The 12,878-nt window shown below is 39.9% G+C and overlaps 1 long non-coding RNA gene across 1 annotated transcript; it reads left to right on the forward strand.

Moving 5' to 3' along the window:
* Window positions 1–9,567: 9,567 nt before the first annotated feature.
* On the forward strand, window positions 9,568–11,476 carry LOC145477714 (uncharacterized). Its single transcript, XR_014048109.1, has 2 exons — window positions 9,568–9,655; window positions 11,367–11,476. It is a non-coding gene; the product is annotated as an uncharacterized LOC145477714 (long non-coding RNA).
* Window positions 11,477–12,878: the final 1,402 nt, after the last annotated feature.

Here is a 12,878-nt window from a genome sequence, read left to right on the forward strand (position 1 = left end):
TCACGTGGTTTTCTGCGAAAAAAAAAACCAAAAAAACAAAGAAAGAACCAACCGAAACATACTAAGGAAATGAAAACAGCACTCACTCAACCCCTCCCTTCCCCCCTCCCCCCCCCCCCTGCCAAAACCTAGAGTCAGACTGGAGAAGACATGTATGTAAGTTGTCCGGTTCGTGCGTGCTGGAATACACCCCAGCTGCCCGTAACCAGTAGTCAACTTATTCCCATGAGATGAACACAACACTCGGTAAGTATGTTACCTACACAGATACTACATAATTTAGTTGGTAAAGCAGCTTGATACGGGTTAACTGGCAAGCCATTAAGTGCCGATATGAAGTGTCACTCTTTAATCTCTGACGTGATTAAATAATATACACTTAAATATGAAATATCAAATGATACTGGCTGAAATAGAGAGAACTATTCAAATATTCAAAACATTGAAAATATTGCGAGTCCAAAGATTTGTTGCAAGTCTTAGCAAAACTGATAGATTTTAGAATCAGATATGAAATAAATGTTAGGATTCTCTCACCCCCACGCATGCAGTTAGCCGTCTGCAAGCACTTGACTCCAGCGACTCCAGAACCCGTACAGCAAAGAACAATTCCTGGTCATTTCACCGGACGCTGGTTTATCTCGTCAAGGATCGAATGCTACTTCAACTAGCCAATCTAAGTGTCACGTGGTTTTCTGCGAAAAAAAAAACCAAAAAAACAAAGAAAGAACCAACCGAAACATACTAAGGAAATGAAAACAGCACTCACTCAACCCCTCCCTTCCCCCCTCCCCCCCCCCCTGCCAAAACCTAGAGTCAGACTGGAGAAGACATGTATGTAAGTTGTCCGGTTCGTGCGTGCTGGAATACACCCCAGCTGCCCGTAACCAGTAGTCAACTTATTCCCATGAGATGAACACAACACTCGGTAAGTATGTTACCTACACAGATACTACATAATTTAGTTGGTAAAGCAGCTTGATACGGGTTAACTGGCAAGCCATTAAGTGCCGATATGAAGTGTCACTCTTTAATCTCTGACGTGATTAAATAATATACACTTAAATATGAAATATCAAATGATACTGGCTGAAATAGAGAGAACTATTCAAATATTCAAAACATTGAAAATATTGCGAGTCCAAAGATTTGTTGCAAGTCTTAGCAAAACTGATAGATTTTAGAATCAGATATGAAATAAATGTTAGGATTCTCTCACCCCCACGCATGCAGTTAGCCGTCTGCAAGCACTTGACTCCAGCGACTCCAGAACCCGTACAGCAAAGAACAATTCCTGGTCATTTCACCGGACGCTGGTTTATCTCGTCAAGGATCGAATGCTACTTCAACTAGCCAATCTAAGTGTCACGTGGTTTTCTGCGAAAAAAAAAACCAAAAAAACAAAGAAAGAACCAACCGAAACATACTAAGGAAATGAAAACAGCACTCACTCAACCCCTCCCTTCCCCCCTCCCCCCCCCCCTGCCAAAACCTAGAGTCAGACTGGAGAAGACATGTATGTAAGTTGTCCGGTTCGTGCGTGCTGGAATACACCCCAGCTGCCCGTAACCAGTAGTCAACTTATTCCCATGAGATGAACACAACACTCGGTAAGTATGTTACCTACACAGATACTACATAATTTAGTTGGTAAAGCAGCTTGATACGGGTTAACTGGCAAGCCATTAAGTGCCGATATGAAGTGTCACTCTTTAATCTCTGACGTGATTAAATAATATACACTTAAATATGAAATATCAAATGATACTGGCTGAAATAGAGAGAACTATTCAAATATTCAAAACATTGAAAATATTGCGAGTCCAAAGATTTGTTGCAAGTCTTAGCAAAACTGATAGATTTTAGAATCAGATATGAAATAAATGTTAGGATTCTCTCACCCCCACGCATGCAGTTAGCCGTCTGCAAGCACTTGACTCCAGCGACTCCAGAACCCGTACAGCAAAGAACAATTCCTGGTCATTTCACCGGACGCTGGTTTATCTCGTCAAGGATCGAATGCTACTTCAACTAGCCAATCTAAGTGTCACGTGGTTTTCTGCGAAAAAAAAAACCAAAAAAACAAAGAAAGAACCAACCGAAACATACTAAGGAAATGAAAACAGCACTCACTCAACCCCTCCCTTCCCCCCTCCCCCCCCCCCTGCCAAAACCTAGAGTCAGACTGGAGAAGACATGTATGTAAGTTGTCCGGTTCGTGCGTGCTGGAATACACCCCAGCTGCCCGTAACCAGTAGTCAACTTATTCCCATGAGATGAACACAACACTCGGTAAGTATGTTACCTACACAGATACTACATAATTTAGTTGGTAAAGCAGCTTGATACGGGTTAACTGGCAAGCCATTAAGTGCCGATATGAAGTGTCACTCTTTAATCTCTGACGTGATTAAATAATATACACTTAAATATGAAATATCAAATGATACTGGCTGAAATAGAGAGAACTATTCAAATATTCAAAACATTGAAAATATTGCGAGTCCAAAGATTTGTTGCAAGTCTTAGCAAAACTGATAGATTTTAGAATCAGATATGAAATAAATGTTAGGATTCTCTCACCCCCACGCATGCAGTTAGCCGTCTGCAAGCACTTGACTCCAGCGACTCCAGAACCCGTACAGCAAAGAACAATTCCTGGTCATTTCACCGGACGCTGGTTTATCTCGTCAAGGATCGAATGCTACTTCAACTAGCCAATCTAAGTGTCACGTGGTTTTCTGCGAAAAAAAAAACCAAAAAAACAAAGAAAGAACCAACCGAAACATACTAAGGAAATGAAAACAGCACTCACTCAACCCCTCCCTTCCCCCCTCCCCCCCCCCCTGCCAAAACCTAGAGTCAGACTGGAGAAGACATGTATGTAAGTTGTCCGGTTCGTGCGTGCTGGAATACACCCCAGCTGCCCGTAACCAGTAGTCAACTTATTCCCATGAGATGAACACAACACTCGGTAAGTATGTTACCTACACAGATACTACATAATTTAGTTGGTAAAGCAGCTTGATACGGGTTAACTGGCAAGCCATTAAGTGCCGATATGAAGTGTCACTCTTTAATCTCTGACGTGATTAAATAATATACACTTAAATATGAAATATCAAATGATACTGGCTGAAATAGAGAGAACTATTCAAATATTCAAAACATTGAAAATATTGCGAGTCCAAAGATTTGTTGCAAGTCTTAGCAAAACTGATAGATTTTAGAATCAGATATGAAATAAATGTTAGGATTCTCTCACCCCCACGCATGCAGTTAGCCGTCTGCAAGCACTTGACTCCAGCGACTCCAGAACCCGTACAGCAAAGAACAATTCCTGGTCATTTCACCGGACGCTGGTTTATCTCGTCAAGGATCGAATGCTACTTCAACTAGCCAATCTAAGTGTCACGTGGTTTTCTGCGAAAAAAAAAACCAAAAAAACAAAGAAAGAACCAACCGAAACATACTAAGGAAATGAAAACAGCACTCACTCAACCCCTCCCTTCCCCCCTCCCCCCCCCCCTGCCAAAACCTAGAGTCAGACTGGAGAAGACATGTATGTAAGTTGTCCGGTTCGTGCGTGCTGGAATACACCCCAGCTGCCCGTAACCAGTAGTCAACTTATTCCCATGAGATGAACACAACACTCGGTAAGTATGTTACCTACACAGATACTACATAATTTAGTTGGTAAAGCAGCTTGATACGGGTTAACTGGCAAGCCATTAAGTGCCGATATGAAGTGTCACTCTTTAATCTCTGACGTGATTAAATAATATACACTTAAATATGAAATATCAAATGATACTGGCTGAAATAGAGAGAACTATTCAAATATTCAAAACATTGAAAATATTGCGAGTCCAAAGATTTGTTGCAAGTCTTAGCAAAACTGATAGATTTTAGAATCAGATATGAAATAAATGTTAGGATTCTCTCACCCCCACGCATGCAGTTAGCCGTCTGCAAGCACTTGACTCCAGCGACTCCAGAACCCGTACAGCAAAGAACAATTCCTGGTCATTTCACCGGACGCTGGTTTATCTCGTCAAGGATCGAATGCTACTTCAACTAGCCAATCTAAGTGTCACGTGGTTTTCTGCGAAAAAAAAAACCAAAAAAACAAAGAAAGAACCAACCGAAACATACTAAGGAAATGAAAACAGCACTCACTCAACCCCTCCCTTCCCCCCTCCCCCCCCCCCTGCCAAAACCTAGAGTCAGACTGGAGAAGACATGTATGTAAGTTGTCCGGTTCGTGCGTGCTGGAATACACCCCAGCTGCCCGTAACCAGTAGTCAACTTATTCCCATGAGATGAACACAACACTCGGTAAGTATGTTACCTACACAGATACTACATAATTTAGTTGGTAAAGCAGCTTGATACGGGTTAACTGGCAAGCCATTAAGTGCCGATATGAAGTGTCACTCTTTAATCTCTGACGTGATTAAATAATATACACTTAAATATGAAATATCAAATGATACTGGCTGAAATAGAGAGAACTATTCAAATATTCAAAACATTGAAAATATTGCGAGTCCAAAGATTTGTTGCAAGTCTTAGCAAAACTGATAGATTTTAGAATCAGATATGAAATAAATGTTAGGATTCTCTCACCCCCACGCATGCAGTTAGCCGTCTGCAAGCACTTGACTCCAGCGACTCCAGAACCCGTACAGCAAAGAACAATTCCTGGTCATTTCACCGGACGCTGGTTTATCTCGTCAAGGATCGAATGCTACTTCAACTAGCCAATCTAAGTGTCACGTGGTTTTCTGCGAAAAAAAAAACCAAAAAAACAAAGAAAGAACCAACCGAAACATACTAAGGAAATGAAAACAGCACTCACTCAACCCCTCCCTTCCCCCCTCCCCCCCCCCCCGCCAAAACCTAGAGTCAGACTGGAGAAGACATGTATGTAAGTTGTCCGGTTCGTGCGTGCTGGAATACACCCCAGCTGCCCGTAACCAGTAGTCAACTTATTCCCATGAGATGAACACAACACTCGGTAAGTATGTTACCTACACAGATACTACATAATTTAGTTGGTAAAGCAGCTTGATACGGGTTAACTGGCAAGCCATTAAGTGCCGATATGAAGTGTCACTCTTTAATCTCTGACGTGATTAAATAATATACACTTAAATATGAAATATCAAATGATACTGGCTGAAATAGAGAGAACTATTCAAATATTCAAAACATTGAAAATATTGCGAGTCCAAAGATTTGTTGCAAGTCTTAGCAAAACTGATAGATTTTAGAATCAGATATGAAATAAATGTTAGGATTCTCTCACCCCCACGCATGCAGTTAGCCGTCTGCAAGCACTTGACTCCAGCGACTCCAGAACCCGTACAGCAAAGAACAATTCCTGGTCATTTCACCGGACGCTGGTTTATCTCGTCAAGGATCGAATGCTACTTCAACTAGCCAATCTAAGTGTCACGTGGTTTTCTGCGAAAAAAAAAACCAAAAAAACAAAGAAAGAACCAACCGAAACATACTAAGGAAATGAAAACAGCACTCACTCAACCCCTCCCTTCCCCCCTCCCCCCCCCCCTGCCAAAACCTAGAGTCAGACTGGAGAAGACATGTATGTAAGTTGTCCGGTTCGTGCGTGCTGGAATACACCCCAGCTGCCCGTAACCAGTAGTCAACTTATTCCCATGAGATGAACACAACACTCGGTAAGTATGTTACCTACACAGATACTACATAATTTAGTTGGTAAAGCAGCTTGATACGGGTTAACTGGCAAGCCATTAAGTGCCGATATGAAGTGTCACTCTTTAATCTCTGACGTGATTAAATAATATACACTTAAATATGAAATATCAAATGATACTGGCTGAAATAGAGAGAACTATTCAAATATTCAAAACATTGAAAATATTGCGAGTCCAAAGATTTGTTGCAAGTCTTAGCAAAACTGATAGATTTTAGAATCAGATATGAAATAAATGTTAGGATTCTCTCACCCCCACGCATGCAGTTAGCCGTCTGCAAGCACTTGACTCCAGCGACTCCAGAACCCGTACAGCAAAGAACAATTCCTGGTCATTTCACCGGACGCTGGTTTATCTCGTCAAGGATCGAATGCTACTTCAACTAGCCAATCTAAGTGTCACGTGGTTTTCTGCGAAAAAAAAAACCAAAAAAACAAAGAAAGAACCAACCGAAACATACTAAGGAAATGAAAACAGCACTCACTCAACCCCTCCCTTCCCCCCTCCCCCCCCCCCTGCCAAAACCTAGAGTCAGACTGGAGAAGACATGTATGTAAGTTGTCCGGTTCGTGCGTGCTGGAATACACCCCAGCTGCCCGTAACCAGTAGTCAACTTATTCCCATGAGATGAACACAACACTCGGTAAGTATGTTACCTACACAGATACTACATAATTTAGTTGGTAAAGCAGCTTGATACGGGTTAACTGGCAAGCCATTAAGTGCCGATATGAAGTGTCACTCTTTAATCTCTGACGTGATTAAATAATATACACTTAAATATGAAATATCAAATGATACTGGCTGAAATAGAGAGAACTATTCAAATATTCAAAACATTGAAAATATTGCGAGTCCAAAGATTTGTTGCAAGTCTTAGCAAAACTGATAGATTTTAGAATCAGATATGAAATAAATGTTAGGATTCTCTCACCCCCACGCATGCAGTTAGCCGTCTGCAAGCACTTGACTCCAGCGACTCCAGAACCCGTACAGCAAAGAACAATTCCTGGTCATTTCACCGGACGCTGGTTTATCTCGTCAAGGATCGAATGCTACTTCAACTAGCCAATCTAAGTGTCACGTGGTTTTCTGCGAAAAAAAAAACCAAAAAAACAAAGAAAGAACCAACCGAAACATACTAAGGAAATGAAAACAGCACTCACTCAACCCCTCCCTTCCCCCCTCCCCCCCCCCCTGCCAAAACCTAGAGTCAGACTGGAGAAGACATGTATGTAAGTTGTCCGGTTCGTGCGTGCTGGAATACACCCCAGCTGCCCGTAACCAGTAGTCAACTTATTCCCATGAGATGAACACAACACTCGGTAAGTATGTTACCTACACAGATACTACATAATTTAGTTGGTAAAGCAGCTTGATACGGGTTAACTGGCAAGCCATTAAGTGCCGATATGAAGTGTCACTCTTTAATCTCTGACGTGATTAAATAATATACACTTAAATATGAAATATCAAATGATACTGGCTGAAATAGAGAGAACTATTCAAATATTCAAAACATTGAAAATATTGCGAGTCCAAAGATTTGTTGCAAGTCTTAGCAAAACTGATAGATTTTAGAATCAGATATGAAATAAATGTTAGGATTCTCTCACCCCCACGCATGCAGTTAGCCGTCTGCAAGCACTTGACTCCAGCGACTCCAGAACCCGTACAGCAAAGAACAATTCCTGGTCATTTCACCGGACGCTGGTTTATCTCGTCAAGGATCGAATGCTACTTCAACTAGCCAATCTAAGTGTCACGTGGTTTTCTGCGAAAAAAAAAACCAAAAAAACAAAGAAAGAACCAACCGAAACATACTAAGGAAATGAAAACAGCACTCACTCAACCCCTCCCTTCCCCCCTCCCCCCCCCCCCTGCCAAAACCTAGAGTCAGACTGGAGAAGACATGTATGTAAGTTGTCCGGTTCGTGCGTGCTGGAATACACCCCAGCTGCCCGTAACCAGTAGTCAACTTATTCCCATGAGATGAACACAACACTCGGTAAGTATGTTACCTACACAGATACTACATAATTTAGTTGGTAAAGCAGCTTGATACGGGTTAACTGGCAAGCCATTAAGTGCCGATATGAAGTGTCACTCTTTAATCTCTGACGTGATTAAATAATATACACTTAAATATGAAATATCAAATGATACTGGCTGAAATAGAGAGAACTATTCAAATATTCAAAACATTGAAAATATTGCGAGTCCAAAGATTTGTTGCAAGTCTTAGCAAAACTGATAGATTTTAGAATCAGATATGAAATAAATGTTAGGATTCTCTCACCCCCACGCATGCAGTTAGCCGTCTGCAAGCACTTGACTCCAGCGACTCCAGAACCCGTACAGCAAAGAACAATTCCTGGTCATTTCACCGGACGCTGGTTTATCTCGTCAAGGATCGAATGCTACTTCAACTAGCCAATCTAAGTGTCACGTGGTTTTCTGCGAAAAAAAAAACCAAAAAAACAAAGAAAGAACCAACCGAAACATACTAAGGAAATGAAAACAGCACTCACTCAACCCCTCCCTTCCCCCCTCCCCCCCCCCCTGCCAAAACCTAGAGTCAGACTGGAGAAGACATGTATGTAAGTTGTCCGGTTCGTGCGTGCTGGAATACACCCCAGCTGCCCGTAACCAGTAGTCAACTTATTCCCATGAGATGAACACAACACTCGGTAAGTATGTTACCTACACAGATACTACATAATTTAGTTGGTAAAGCAGCTTGATACGGGTTAACTGGCAAGCCATTAAGTGCCGATATGAAGTGTCACTCTTTAATCTCTGACGTGATTAAATAATATACACTTAAATATGAAATATCAAATGATACTGGCTGAAATAGAGAGAACTATTCAAATATTCAAAACATTGAAAATATTGCGAGTCCAAAGATTTGTTGCAAGTCTTAGCAAAACTGATAGATTTTAGAATCAGATATGAAATAAATGTTAGGATTCTCTCACCCCCACGCATGCAGTTAGCCGTCTGCAAGCACTTGACTCCAGCGACTCCAGAACCCGTACAGCAAAGAACAATTCCTGGTCATTTCACCGGACGCTGGTTTATCTCGTCAAGGATCGAATGCTACTTCAACTAGCCAATCTAAGTGTCACGTGGTTTTCTGCGAAAAAAAAAACCAAAAAAACAAAGAAAGAACCAACCGAAACATACTAAGGAAATGAAAACAGCACTCACTCAACCCCTCCCTTCCCCCCTCCCCCCCCCCCTGCCAAAACCTAGAGTCAGACTGGAGAAGACATGTATGTAAGTTGTCCGGTTCGTGCGTGCTGGAATACACCCCAGCTGCCCGTAACCAGTAGTCAACTTATTCCCATGAGATGAACACAACACTCGGTAAGTATGTTACCTACACAGATACTACATAATTTAGTTGGTAAAGCAGCTTGATACGGGTTAACTGGCAAGCCATTAAGTGCCGATATGAAGTGTCACTCTTTAATCTCTGACGTGATTAAATAATATACACTTAAATATGAAATATCAAATGATACTGGCTGAAATAGAGAGAACTATTCAAATATTCAAAACATTGAAAATATTGCGAGTCCAAAGATTTGTTGCAAGTCTTAGCAAAACTGATAGATTTTAGAATCAGATATGAAATAAATGTTAGGATTCTCTCACCCCCACGCATGCAGTTAGCCGTCTGCAAGCACTTGACTCCAGCGACTCCAGAACCCGTACAGCAAAGAACAATTCCTGGTCATTTCTGGCGTTTGATTCCATATTGATTTCCTGGGATTATTGTCATGTCAGAGGAAGGAGTGGAAACTAGGTTCCAGGCGTGGACGGAGTGTTCTCTTTGTATTGTGAGCCATTTTGAGAGCGAAGTGGTAAATTTGAAATTCTAAACAAACTTGTTTCTCGTGAGGATGGTAAGTAATGTCGTGTTGTGTTTTTAGTTTGCTTAATTACATGAAAAGTGCTGGAGCTTGTGCATGCTTCTTGTTTCGGCGGAGAGATAGCCAGCGCGAATTTTTCGATAGACCGTATGGAAGCAAATGTCATCATGATATCATCGTAATATTCAATCAAGTAAAAATCTCCTCTTTGCCCATCGATCTAGTGTAAAGTCATGACATTATTATTAGAATGAATAATCCAGAATGTCTTCTTTTGCCTGTGATAAAGTGATAAATCATGCTACAATACAATGCTGTCCCTTACTGACAACAAATAAAAGCTGACCACAAGCAAACAGCAGCGAAACCAACCGATTTTGATATTATTATATTCAGTGTCTGTTTTGTTATTTTCGGGACGATTTCATAGCGAATAATTTGATGTAATAGTCCCACGTGGTAATGATATTTTGATATGTGAGAGGCACATTGTGATTCAAATAATTTCTCGACATTATCATTTTACTATCACCAAAATATCAATTAAATATCAAAATGTCAGTTACCAAACTAATGATATTCTATCAGGATCTATGGATCCAGAGCATTTCCTGTATCAGCTCCAGAACTTTGGGAACAAGCTACCCAGTGATATACGTTCATGCCATAATTCAAGTCTATTTAAACCTATACACCAGACGTATCTTTATAAAAAATGTTATTTTAGCTTGTAGAAAGAGTTTTTAAAGGGCTATTTTTATGTCTTTTGTTATTATTATTATTGTTATTATTACTATTATTATTATTATAATTATTATTATTATTATTATTAATAATGGTAATAGGACTGGGTGAGTCCAATTTGGTCTGTAATCACACAAGTGATTAACAAAATCGGACGACCGCGAAGAGGGTGTCCGATTTGTTATTCACGAGTGTGATTACAGACTGAATTGGACAACACGATGTCCCGTTACCAATTAATCATAACAATTACAATTTCCCACAAAAGCAAAAATTCATTTGAAAAAAGAGCATTTAATAGTCATTTTAAATATCATAATTAAAAATATGGAGAATAGCTTGCAAAGTGGCTGTTAAGTTTCTTTCAAAACAGTCACCAGAGACTAAACCTCCACAATTTTACAAAGTCAGTCTCTTGAATTGGTTACCATAGTAATTGCAATCAATGTTGTGGTTGGTGGATTTAGTGGAGAGGACTTAACATGATTGGCTCATGTAACTCTCCGATTACAGGTGTCCGATTACAGCCAACTGTCCGATTACACTGTCCGATTACAGCTTTGCAGATTAATTAGAGCAAAATACAGCAGTTTATGCACCAATCACATTTGAGGAAATTGTAATTGTTATGATCATTATTTCTTTTTGCTGGTCAATTACGTCCAAATTCTTGGTGGTTTGAAATTTTCCATTTCAGGAATTTTTGAGATAGGAACATTTTGTAGGGTTGTTCCTAATGTTCTGTTGTAACAGAACGTGTTCTTGGATATCATTTGATGCTTTCTGGAAATTTCTATGGCTTGAAAATTTGGCAAGGGATTTTTGGGGGGTCAAAATTTTGGTTCATGGGATTTTGGGGGTTTTGTTTGAGGCCCTAGGATTTTGGGTGGTTCATCATTTGATCGTCCCTGTCAATTGAAATCCAGAGTACCCCCAGCTCGGGGAGTATGAGGCTTCATTGAATGAAATTTAATTCCATTTCATTTCCTTCCACTTGCAGTAGCTGTCTTTGGCAGAGAGGACCCATGCCTTCTACTGGGACTCAAATGCACCAATGAATGAATGTGTGCCTAGACCCAAATCCGGAGAATAAAAAAAGTTTTTTGATTAGTTTTCCTGTTCTTCACATTGGTTTGTCTTTTGTTGATTTCTTTCCCCTTATCTCTAATACATATTGACTATTAGTTACATTATCATTAAAGTATATAAGTACATGAATAAAGACAGATTGTTATCATCATCATCCTTGCTTAGATTCAAAATAACCAATAAAGAAGTCTAGCCACCCAATGTGTTCATCTGTCTTTCTTCATTCACTTATATTACAATAATAATAATAATAATAACTTTTTATGGTCTGCCAGGAGAGAGACACTTTTTCAGGAAGGAACCAAGCCACTAATATTTGTTAGCCTTCATTAGACACTCGTGAATCTATCTATCTATTGCGTAGATGTTTGGCTTTGGAAAACACAACAGCCTATTTTCCATTTAGATAAATAACAACAAAAGGCAACTGAAACAATCAATTTAAATTTCCTGTCAATAATCTTTAATGTGTAAACAACATTATTCAACTGCTAGTGTCTGTGCAGAACACAAAAAGCACTCTTCATTCAGAATTAACCTTCCGAAAACAACAACTAGAAAGCTAATTATTGAAATTATCATTTCTCGTAATATTAAGTTGAAGATTATTGTCTTGCTCAGTAACTCCTGTTACCATAGTTATAGGGCACAGGTATTAAGTTTCCTATCTCCTGCCTTTCTCCTAATAATTGCAACTCTGGTGATATTAATTTCATGTCATTTGTTTGACAGTACCAATATTATGTCTAATAAAGCCAGAAATCCATTAAGTCTCCCATTAAGTTTTGAGGCCTGCATGAGCTCTCTCATGTTTCTTGGCTGGACAATAATTTTTATAGAGTAAAATTGTTTATCAATCAGCAAGTATCTGAGTATTTATTGGCCTTTTTTGTTGAGAATTAAGTCATTTGATTGCAGCACTGCTCTGTGCGTCGGAAAGTTTTGAAACTGTGAATACAAAAAGCAAGTTTTAAAAAGAGTAAATGACAGCAAAGACCTTATGGGCTCAACCACTGTTTACTTAATATCTTTCACAGGCTTCCTAATCACTGAAAAGAGTGCACGAGTGGATAAACAATCGATCTTGAAACAAAAATTTGTGAGCCGAGGAGGTCTCATTAGCCCAGTTCAAAACTGGAAATTTCATGTGTGCCCTATATAGAGGGCTGGTCTGGCAGTTTTAATGGGTAATGTGGCATCTCTCGTAGCGTATAATATGATTGGGTTGCTACCCTAGCCAAAAACAAAAGACCAAACAATTGAAGCAATGACTTAGACTTCAAAACAATAGAAGCTGCTTACAATACCAAAGAAAAGCAAGTTATGAGAGCTGCTACACTACCAGTATTAATACTTGCCATTTGCATCAAAGGGAGGAATGGACATCAGCCTCACTTCCATTGACGGGCCAAAAATCTACAGA

Source organism: Orbicella franksi, unplaced genomic scaffold, assembly GCF_964199315.1.
Source record: "Orbicella franksi unplaced genomic scaffold, jaOrbFran1.1 SCAFFOLD_170, whole genome shotgun sequence".
Classification (NCBI taxonomy): Eukaryota; Metazoa; Cnidaria; class Anthozoa; order Scleractinia; family Merulinidae; genus Orbicella; species Orbicella franksi.